Genomic DNA, 9337 nt, shown 5'->3' with positions numbered 1-9337 from the left:
TACAGGAGTGGAATTTGGTAGCTATCTATTATTACTTAAGATTATATTTATCTAAAAGATAAATATTCAAATAGTGGTAGATAATTATTCAAATATTCAAATAAAAGAAAAGTGGTCCATATTAGTCTCATGAATATTGAGATGTATACTATAAGTTATCCAATAACTTGAAGATCTACAACTAGATATTACATCTTTATTGGGAAATAATCCATGATTTCTTGAAAAATTAAGAGGGAAAACACTATATCTAGATCTTCTACTAAAGTAGAATATTGTTTTCTTACTAACTTTAACTTATGAGATAATATGGTTACAAGGATTAGTGTAGAAGTTAGGAGTGAACATTAAAGCTCCAATAAGTGTTCATTAAGACAACAAAGCTGCAATGCATATTGCTTGTAATCTCATATTTTATGAACATATAAAACACATAGATCTTGATTGTCATATAGTAAGGGACAAAATGCAAGGATTGATTAGAACAGAACTTATTTCTTCAAAAGAGCAAGTAGCAGACTTAATAATAAAAAATCTCAATAAATAAAAAAATCAACACTTGGTTAGCAAGATTGGGCTTCTTCTTTCTCTCTCTCTCTCTCTCTCTCTCTCTCTCTCTCTCTCTCTCTCTTACGAGTAAAATGGGGTTTCTAAACTTATTTAAACCCCACCTTGAGGGTTTTATTAGATTAATTATTTATATTTTATTTTCTAAACTTATTTAAACCCCAGCTTGAGGGTTTTATTAGAGTAATTATTTATATTTTATACCATGCATCTATATGGCTTAGGAAGTTTTTTTCCTCTAAAATTCTTTGTATATAAGGCTTGATCTCTACATTTTTCAAATCAATCAATGACAAGATCTTTTATTTTTCTCAAATCAACTTTCACTAGCAACCACGTTGTGCATTCTCTGGCTATTCACTCTCATTCGGTATGCCATTGCTTCAATCTCAAACACATGGTTTCATGGTTTCCAAATCCCTGAACCATGGCAATCTCCTTTTTAGTCTATTCATCGATGCCTGCTCCTCCCTGGGCCTCTTTCTTTATTACCATTCAGTTTTCACTCGCAAAGCAGAACCTGACATCTATCTCTATAACACCATGATCAGGGATCTCTCCTCCTCTCAAACATGGTCCCAAGTTGCTATCTTTATTTTCAACAACATATAGTCTGCGGGCTTGTGACCTGAGTTTTACTGTTTAGGACAAGTTACAGTAAAATAATGTTTTATGAAATAAAGTTTTTTTAAAGTAAAGTTTTTCATGGTTTTCAAACTTTTATAATTTTTTGATATGTATGGAGGAAAGAAAGATTTTTTTTTTAAGTATTTAAAAGTTTTAAAAAGAAAACCCACTAATTTGTTGGGTTGCAAAATGGAGTTTTCATAAATTTTCAAACACCTCCAAAAACTCTATTTTAAAAAACCTTCTTATCTTTCAAACACAAACACAAAATTTTTAAATTATAAAAACCTCTTGTTGCTTGAAAAAAAAACTTCTACCCAAACAAAAGGGTTCCCTTTGCGTTATAGGCCGTAATTCAATTATTCGCAACCCAAACAAGGAGGCAAATTCACTGTTAAACTATTAGTGTTGGCTTAAACTCCAACCTTCACATTGTCACTGCCCTTATTCATATTTACTATTGTTGTGGCTATGCCTGTTTTTTTTATGCTTGCAAGCTGTTTGATGGAGTGTGCTTGAGAATCAGAGATGTAACTCTATTGAACACAGTTGTTACTGGTTATGCCAAGTAGAGTGACTTGGAAAATGCTAACATTTATTTGATTGCATGCCTAAAAGGAATGTGATTTCTTGGAAGTCTATGATTTATGGGCTGGTAAAATCACAATTTTAGCTGCACTTTCTGAATATGCCCATTTGGGTGCATTAGAATTAGAGAAGTGGATTTGTTACTACATTGACAAACATGGGTTTTGTAGATTAATAATGCACTTATAGACATGTAAGCAAAGTTAGGGAATATCAAAATGGCATTGCTATAGTGTTTGAGAACGTGAAGCGTAAAATTGTCATAACATGGACACCATGATTGTTGGATTAGCTCTGTGTGGACTTGGAAAGAAAGCTCTTAAAATGTTCTCACACATGGAATGGGTTAGAGTTAAACCTAATGATGTTACTTTCATTGCCATCCATTTTGTTATAGCCATTTGGGGTAAGTCTGTCAATCATTTTTCAGTAACATGAGATCGAGATATGGGATTGAACCAAGATTGAGCACTATGGTTGCATGATAGATTTATTTGGGCATTCTAGTTATCTCCAAGATACAGAAGAACTGCTTAGATAGGTGTCACTTGAGCTAAATGCAGCTTTATGGAGAGGAAGGCAATCTGTTATTATTTTGAAGAAGTAAAAACAACAATACAACTTAGTTCAACCAGTAATTGCTATTATAAGATAAAATTACGCCAAAGAATTTCCAAAAGAAATCCCAAGCCCAGCACTAAGCCGAATACAAGATCACTCAAGAAAAGCATGCCTTCCCTCTCTCATGGATGGTTACTTATAGCTTTCAGCAGCATATGAAAAGATCACTAATATGTTATCCACATCAGTGAATGCTCTTCATAAACAATTACCATTCTGTTATCCAAGTCAACACCTCCGGTATTCTCTAAGACCTCAGTTCCATTTCTTCTTATTTTTCTCCTTGTATAAACTCTGAGTTGTCTAGGCCCATTACCAGTCTTATAGCCTTATTAATTCAACCCTACCATATCATTGCCATCTCCTTGAAGCATAGCCTTGTCCTCAAGGCTGAATGTTGGAAATTTATTACAAAAAATCAACCAAATCAACGCAGGTAACATCTTCCCTTGACTTAACCTTCCAATGGACTAAAATTTGAGGAACAAGAGCAGTGGACCCTTAAACCATTTGGTGTTGTAAAATGGCTTCAGGCTCCATCATAGGTTCATCCACTGCCATATCACGATGTATTTCTGCAATAACATCATGATTACCTACTACTTTCTTTAATTGGGATACACGAAAAATATGGTGAATCCAAGCTTCAATTGGAAGTTGTAGTTCATATGCCACTGGCTCAACCCTTCCAATTATTTTGAAAGGTCCATAATATCTTGCTGCTAGTTTTGGCACCACTTTGGAACTATAGGGCCTGAACTTGAGAAAGTCAAAGTCACCAACTTGAAATTGTACATCCCTTCGATGAATATTAGTAGCCTTTACGATTCACTATTGTGATTTCTAGAGATTATAATGTAGCTACCTCAATATTTTGATTTCTAGAGATTATAATGTAGCGACCTCAATATTTTATCTGGGTCTAATAATTCTTGACCCACTGCCTCCACTTTTGTTTCATCTGGTATAAACTTAGAAATAGTGGGAGGAGAATGACCATAAATTAATTATCTCAAATGGTGTTATTCCTATCGCAGTATGAAAACTGGTATTAAACTAGTATTCAGCCCAGTGCAACCATTTTCTCTAAAGCTTCAGTTATTTGGAGGTGAAACAATGCAAATGGGTCTCTAAGCATTGATTCAAAACCTCTATTTGCCCGTTTGTTTTTAGATGATAGGCAATATTCATTCGCAAAATCGTTCCTTGAAGCCAAAAGAGTTCTTGCCCAAAATGACTAAGAAAAAATGATTCGCGGTCATTTATAATGGAATCTGGCATGCCAAGTAAATAGACCGCCTCTTTAATAAACAACTCTACTTCCATTTTTGCAGGAAAAAGGATGTTTGAGGCCAAGAAAATGCCTATATTTTGAAAGCCTATCAATAACAACCAGCCCACACAATCAATTCCATATGACTTGGGTAAACCTATGATAAAGCCCATTGAGGTATCAGCCCATAACTTTGGCAGGAATAGGAAGAGGCTAAAGCAAACCCGCTGGACTAGCGGTCAAATATTTATTTTTTTGACAGATTAAACACTCTGCTATAAATTGTTTCACCTTTTTCATCATTACCTTCCAGTAAAGATTTGTAGCTAGCCTTCTACAAGTACAATGGGCACCTGAATGTCCTCCTATTGGCATCGAATAAAACTCAGATAATAACAAAGGAATAAAAGAAGAATTAGCTAGTAGCACTAACGGATCATGATGAAATAGACGCCCATGAATTAGTTGATAATGAGAATGTGAATGAGGATCTTACCCTAATTCCGTAATGATTTTTACAAGTTTTGGATTCCGCCGCACCTCTAAATCCAATTTACTATGATCAATCCAATAGGGCATAGAAAGAACAAAACATTCCCCATCCTCATCACATCTAGATAATGCATTTGCTGCTCTATTGATATTTCCTAGTTTGTAAACAACGGCAAAATCATACCCTAACAATTTTGCGATCCAATTTTATTGAGTAGGGGTCGTTATTGGTTGCTCAAGTAGGTGCCTAAGACTTTTCTGATTTATATGCACTAGAAAATGGCATCAGACTAAGTAAGATTGCCAGTGATGAATAGCAAGTACCAAAGCCATCATCTCTTTCTCATATATTGATTTGGCCAAGGAATGGTTAGATAGTGCATTGCCAAAATAAGCTATTGGATGTTTTTCTTGCATAAGAATAGCTGCCAATCCTCTTCCCTATGCTTCACAATCCAATATAAACTGCTTTTGGAAGTTTGCCATGGCCAATATTAGAGAGGATGTAATCGCATATTGGAGAGCTTCAACAGCCAACTGTGCTTTTACTGACCAAGCAAATGATGAGATATTATCCTTTTTGAGCAACTGTGTAAGTGGATAGGCTATCTTCCCATAATCTTTAATGAATCACTAATAGTACCTTGTGAGGCCTAAATCCATATACAACTTTGATTGATTTGGGTTGAGGCCACCATAATACACTGGACACTTTGCTTGGGTTCGTTGGAACTCCATCAGCAGAAATTACATGGCCCTGGTACTCCGACAGAGATGATGAAGAGATGCAAGAGATGCAAAACCCGACAGAGATGATGAAGATGATCTTCCCATTAGCTACTATATATTAATATTCATCAAAGAAAACCAACATAAACCGTCAAAGATATGGACGAAAGAGCTCATGCACAGTTGATGAATGTCACCGGTGCATTTGTAAGGCCAAATGGCGTTACTAGGAATTCATAATGCTCAGAATGAGTATGAAATGTCATTTTCAAAGCATCTTCTGATTTTACTCTGATTTGGTGATAGCTTGATCATAAATCAATCGTCAAAATTAATTTGGATCCATGTAACTCATCTAACATCTCTTGGATAACTAGTGTAGGGTATTTATTAGGTACAGTCACCCTATTAAGAGATCTATAATCGATGCAGAAATGCCAACTTCTATCTTTCTTTTTTACCAATAGTACAGGACTTGATAATGGGCTACAACCTGGCTATATGATTCTAGCTTGCAACATTTCAGTAACCATTCTTTCAATCTTGTCCTTTTGCCAATGACTATATCAGTAGGGCCTAACACTCATCGGAGCAGTTCTATATTAGAGAGAAATGGCATGGTCTATCGGACGACAAGGCGGCAGTGTGGTAGGTTATGTAAAAACTGAATCATATTCCTTCAATGGAGCTTACAATTGCTCTTTCTACGAAGAACTGAGTTCACTCCCCTGTAAACTCATATTAAATAATGAAGGAGATTCCCAAACTAAAGGATAATATTTGGTCTTAGCGAGTTGAGTAATAGAAGCGAGTGAAACCATAGCTTTAGTAAGGGATGGGTTACCTCGTAGAGTTATGGCAGAACCATTTCTCTGAAATGTCATGATCATTTAAGCCTAATTCACATTCACATCTCCTAGAATAGCGAGCCAAGCTACCCCCAATATTAAATGAATACCACTCAAAGGAAAAATGTAGTAATCTGATGATAGTGTGAAATCATCTAGCTCCAATTGAAACCTAGCACATAACCTAGATGATTCAGTGCGATGCCTATCTCCCAATCTAACTCCAAATGGAGGTGTTTGTGTGACTTGCAACCCGAGCTTTGTCACTAGATTATTGGCAATGAAATTATGACTTACTCCACTGTCAATCATAATAGTTACCTCTTGTCCATGTAAACACCCTTGAAACTTCATAGTTCTGGGTCCGGAAATCCCTCCTACTGAATACAACAGTAACTCTAGTTGCTTGAAATGACCCTCCTGCAAACCTTCTATGGTGGTGCCTTTCCCTATTTCTGGTTTGACATCCTCCAGAACTTCTTCATCATTCCCTACAATCAGAGCTCCAAGGGTTTTATTCGGGCACATATGCAAAGGGCTGTATGGCTACTTACAGCAATAACACAATCCCTTAGCCTTAAGAACCATGAATTCCTGATGAGAGAAATATCGTAGTCCTCTTCTCAAGATATTAGAATTCATGCCTTTGTTGGTCGACCCTTCTGGTGGTGCAGGTAACTGGAGAATTTTGGAGTTGGGCTTTTCTAAATTTTGGTTCTCTTTTCTTTCCTTATTGGCCCCTTGAGCAAAGTAAGTGGATTTCTATTGAGAATGCTAATTTTTAGAATAGGTAGGCCCATTAGACAGGCCCAACCCATACTCTTGCCGCCCTCTTCCTCCTCCTTTTTTAGATTCCTTGGTCAGCATAGTCATCTGAAGCTCTCTTTCAATGGCCTTGGCCAATGTCATAGTACGAAACAAATCTAGTGCTTCTTAGGGAAAAATTCTTACCCGTATCTCCATTTTTAACCCATTAAGAAAGTATCCCAAATAATGCTAGTCAGTAATACTTGGCACTTGAGCAGATCAAGCGATAAATTCATCAATAAAGACCTCCACACTTTCTTCTTGCTTAACTGCTGCTAATTGCTCAAATGGACTAGCTAAGGAATCTCCGCCGTATCACTGCAGTATTTCAACTGACAACCACTCCTATGTCATATTAGGGTGTCATTGTCTCACCCATTTGAGCCAATGTAAAGCTGGTCCTTCTATGTAAACCAGAGCTAGTTGGACTTTCAAAGCCGCAGGTGTTTGATTTGTTGCGAAATAATAACCTGCCCGAGTCAACCAACCCACTTGATCATCACCATCAAAATTGGGCAGTTCCACCTTCTTGATTCCTAGTTGAGAAACTTCTGTAACTACTTGTGGTGCCAAGATTTTGGGTGCCGATGTCTCATTAGTAATGGGTTGATTGGTGGAAGATTGAGAAACTCCAGGAGTTTCAAGAGTACCTTGTGGACCTTTTTTGTTGTTTTTCCTTCTATTATAGTAGATAAATTAGAAAGCATCGATTCAATGCTATCTAACTTGTCCAGCTTTTGCCTGTGCTGCAACAATTCATCCCACATTCCATTAATTTTTCTATCCTGCTGCCCTCTTTCTATACTAAATCGTCGAAATGTTTCTTCCAAGGCAGACATGCTCCTCTCTATCGCATCAACCCATGAATGCATCCTTGTGTTTGGCATCCGGCAAGTCGGACCAATTTGATAGAGTTAGGAACAAATAAAAATAAATGAACAGAGGCAAACACAAAGGAATGGAGAGGAAGGCAATCTGGTATTATTTTGAAGAAATAAGAACGACAATAAAACGTAGTTCAACCAGTAATTGCTATTATAAGACTTTACACCAAAGAATTCCAAAATGAAATCTCAGGCCTAGCACTAAGCCGAATGCAAGATCACTCAAGAAAAGCATGCCTTCCCTCTCTCATGGATGGCTACTTATAGCTTTCAGCTACATATGAAAAGAGCACCAATTTGTTATCCACGTCAGAGCTTCCGGAATGCTCTTCAAAAACAATGGTTACCATTCTGTTATCCAAGTCAGCACCTCCAGAATTCTCTAAAACCATAGCTCCATTTCTTCTTATTTTTCTCCTTGTATAAACTCTGAGTTGTCCAGGCCCATTATCAGTCTTATAGCCTTGTTGATTCAGCCCTGTCATATCAGTTCCTATGCTTGGAGAGCACCCATTGCAGCGCATGATTAAGTTGGTGCCCAAAAGCAGTGGAAACTATGCACTCATATGCTTCTTGTTGTAGGTGGAAAGCATCCAGGGTGGTGAGGAGTGAGGACGGTAATGAGGGACAAAGGTGTTAAGAAAATGCCAGGAGGAAGTTTCATTGAAGTGAAAAATGAAGTTAATGAATTTTATTGCGGGGGAGACATCACTTGCTCAATTTGATGACATAATGAAGTTCTGTGCAAGATAAATGGGCACTTAAGACTTGCTGAGCATTTGTAAAGAGAACGTGTTGGCTTGCTTGATCTTGGAGAGGGATAGGATTTACGACTTTTGACCATATTGGATATGTTTCCAAACCTGCTTTTGCTATGAATGGGTCAATTAAAGGTGTGGCTACCGGAGATGCTGCCACTACCTTGCCTGCAACAGCTGAGTAATTAAACTTACAATTAGATGTTTCTGTATACTGGACTTACATAAGCTTACAGATGTCATCAAATGGTTTAGAGTTTGTTTCACCGTGGAGGCAGTTGGGAACTGTTTTCACTTGATGACATCTACTTCTTGACTCGACATCCTTCATGTGAGTGGAGCCTCGCAGCATCATTTTATGTTTTCCATCACTACCATGAGGTATGCTATTGTACAATCTGAATGCTTTTCTCGTGCTGCTGGTAGATTTTCGGACACACAAATATTCCCGTCTTCTCTTTATTCTTTTTCTGACAATTAAAGTGCTCTGCTAAATGTTGTCTGGTGTTGCAAGTATCATACAGAATTGGCAACTTTGATCAGAAGAAAAAAAAAAAGGAAGAAGAAGAAGAAGATAGAACATTTGTTTTTCCATTTAATCTACCAAATTCTGCGAAGCAGCTGATGATAATAATCTTTTGGCATTGAAATACATTAAGGACCTAAAGAGATAATTCATGCATTTTGTGCCCATATCTGCCTCAGCCCTTGGAATAATAATTTAAGCTTTCCTGGAAGTCAATTATTTAGGGATTTGATTATGTTTAATCTGTTGATTATTCTTCTCAATGCTAATGCAAATTAGAGTTACTAAATAGGTGCGAAGTGTTCTATATGATGCTCATACCCTACTAGGCTGCCTTCAACAGTGGCAGAAGAGGAAACATTTTTTGTGTTCTGTGTGTGTGTGTTGCGCGGGGGCGGGGTGGTGGGGTGGTGGGGTGTGGGGGCGGGGTGGTGAGGTGGAGGGGAGGGGATTGGGGAGAGGAGAGAGGGGAGTGTGGGGGAGGAGGGAGGGGGGAATGGTTTTCCTGGGAGAGGGGGATTTATACCATGCTATTAGATCATCTAATGGCATAAAGCATATGAACCTAAAATCTAAACGTTATTTTTAAGAAAAAGATATGTCACACTTGGCTATTT

General features: G+C 37.4%; 1 pseudogene; it reads left to right on the top strand.

The window, feature by feature from the left end:
* The first annotated feature begins 873 nt into the window (after window positions 1-873).
* LOC131179441 (pentatricopeptide repeat-containing protein At5g56310-like) lies at window positions 874-8367 on the top strand (annotated as a pseudogene).
* Window positions 8368-9337: the final 970 nt, after the last annotated feature.

Source organism: Hevea brasiliensis, chromosome 4 (assembly GCF_030052815.1).
Source record: "Hevea brasiliensis isolate MT/VB/25A 57/8 chromosome 4, ASM3005281v1, whole genome shotgun sequence".
Taxonomy (NCBI): domain Eukaryota; kingdom Viridiplantae; phylum Streptophyta; class Magnoliopsida; order Malpighiales; family Euphorbiaceae; genus Hevea; species Hevea brasiliensis.
The sequence above is the reverse complement of the archived record's forward strand: the minus strand, read 5'-3'. Positions and strand labels throughout refer to the sequence as shown.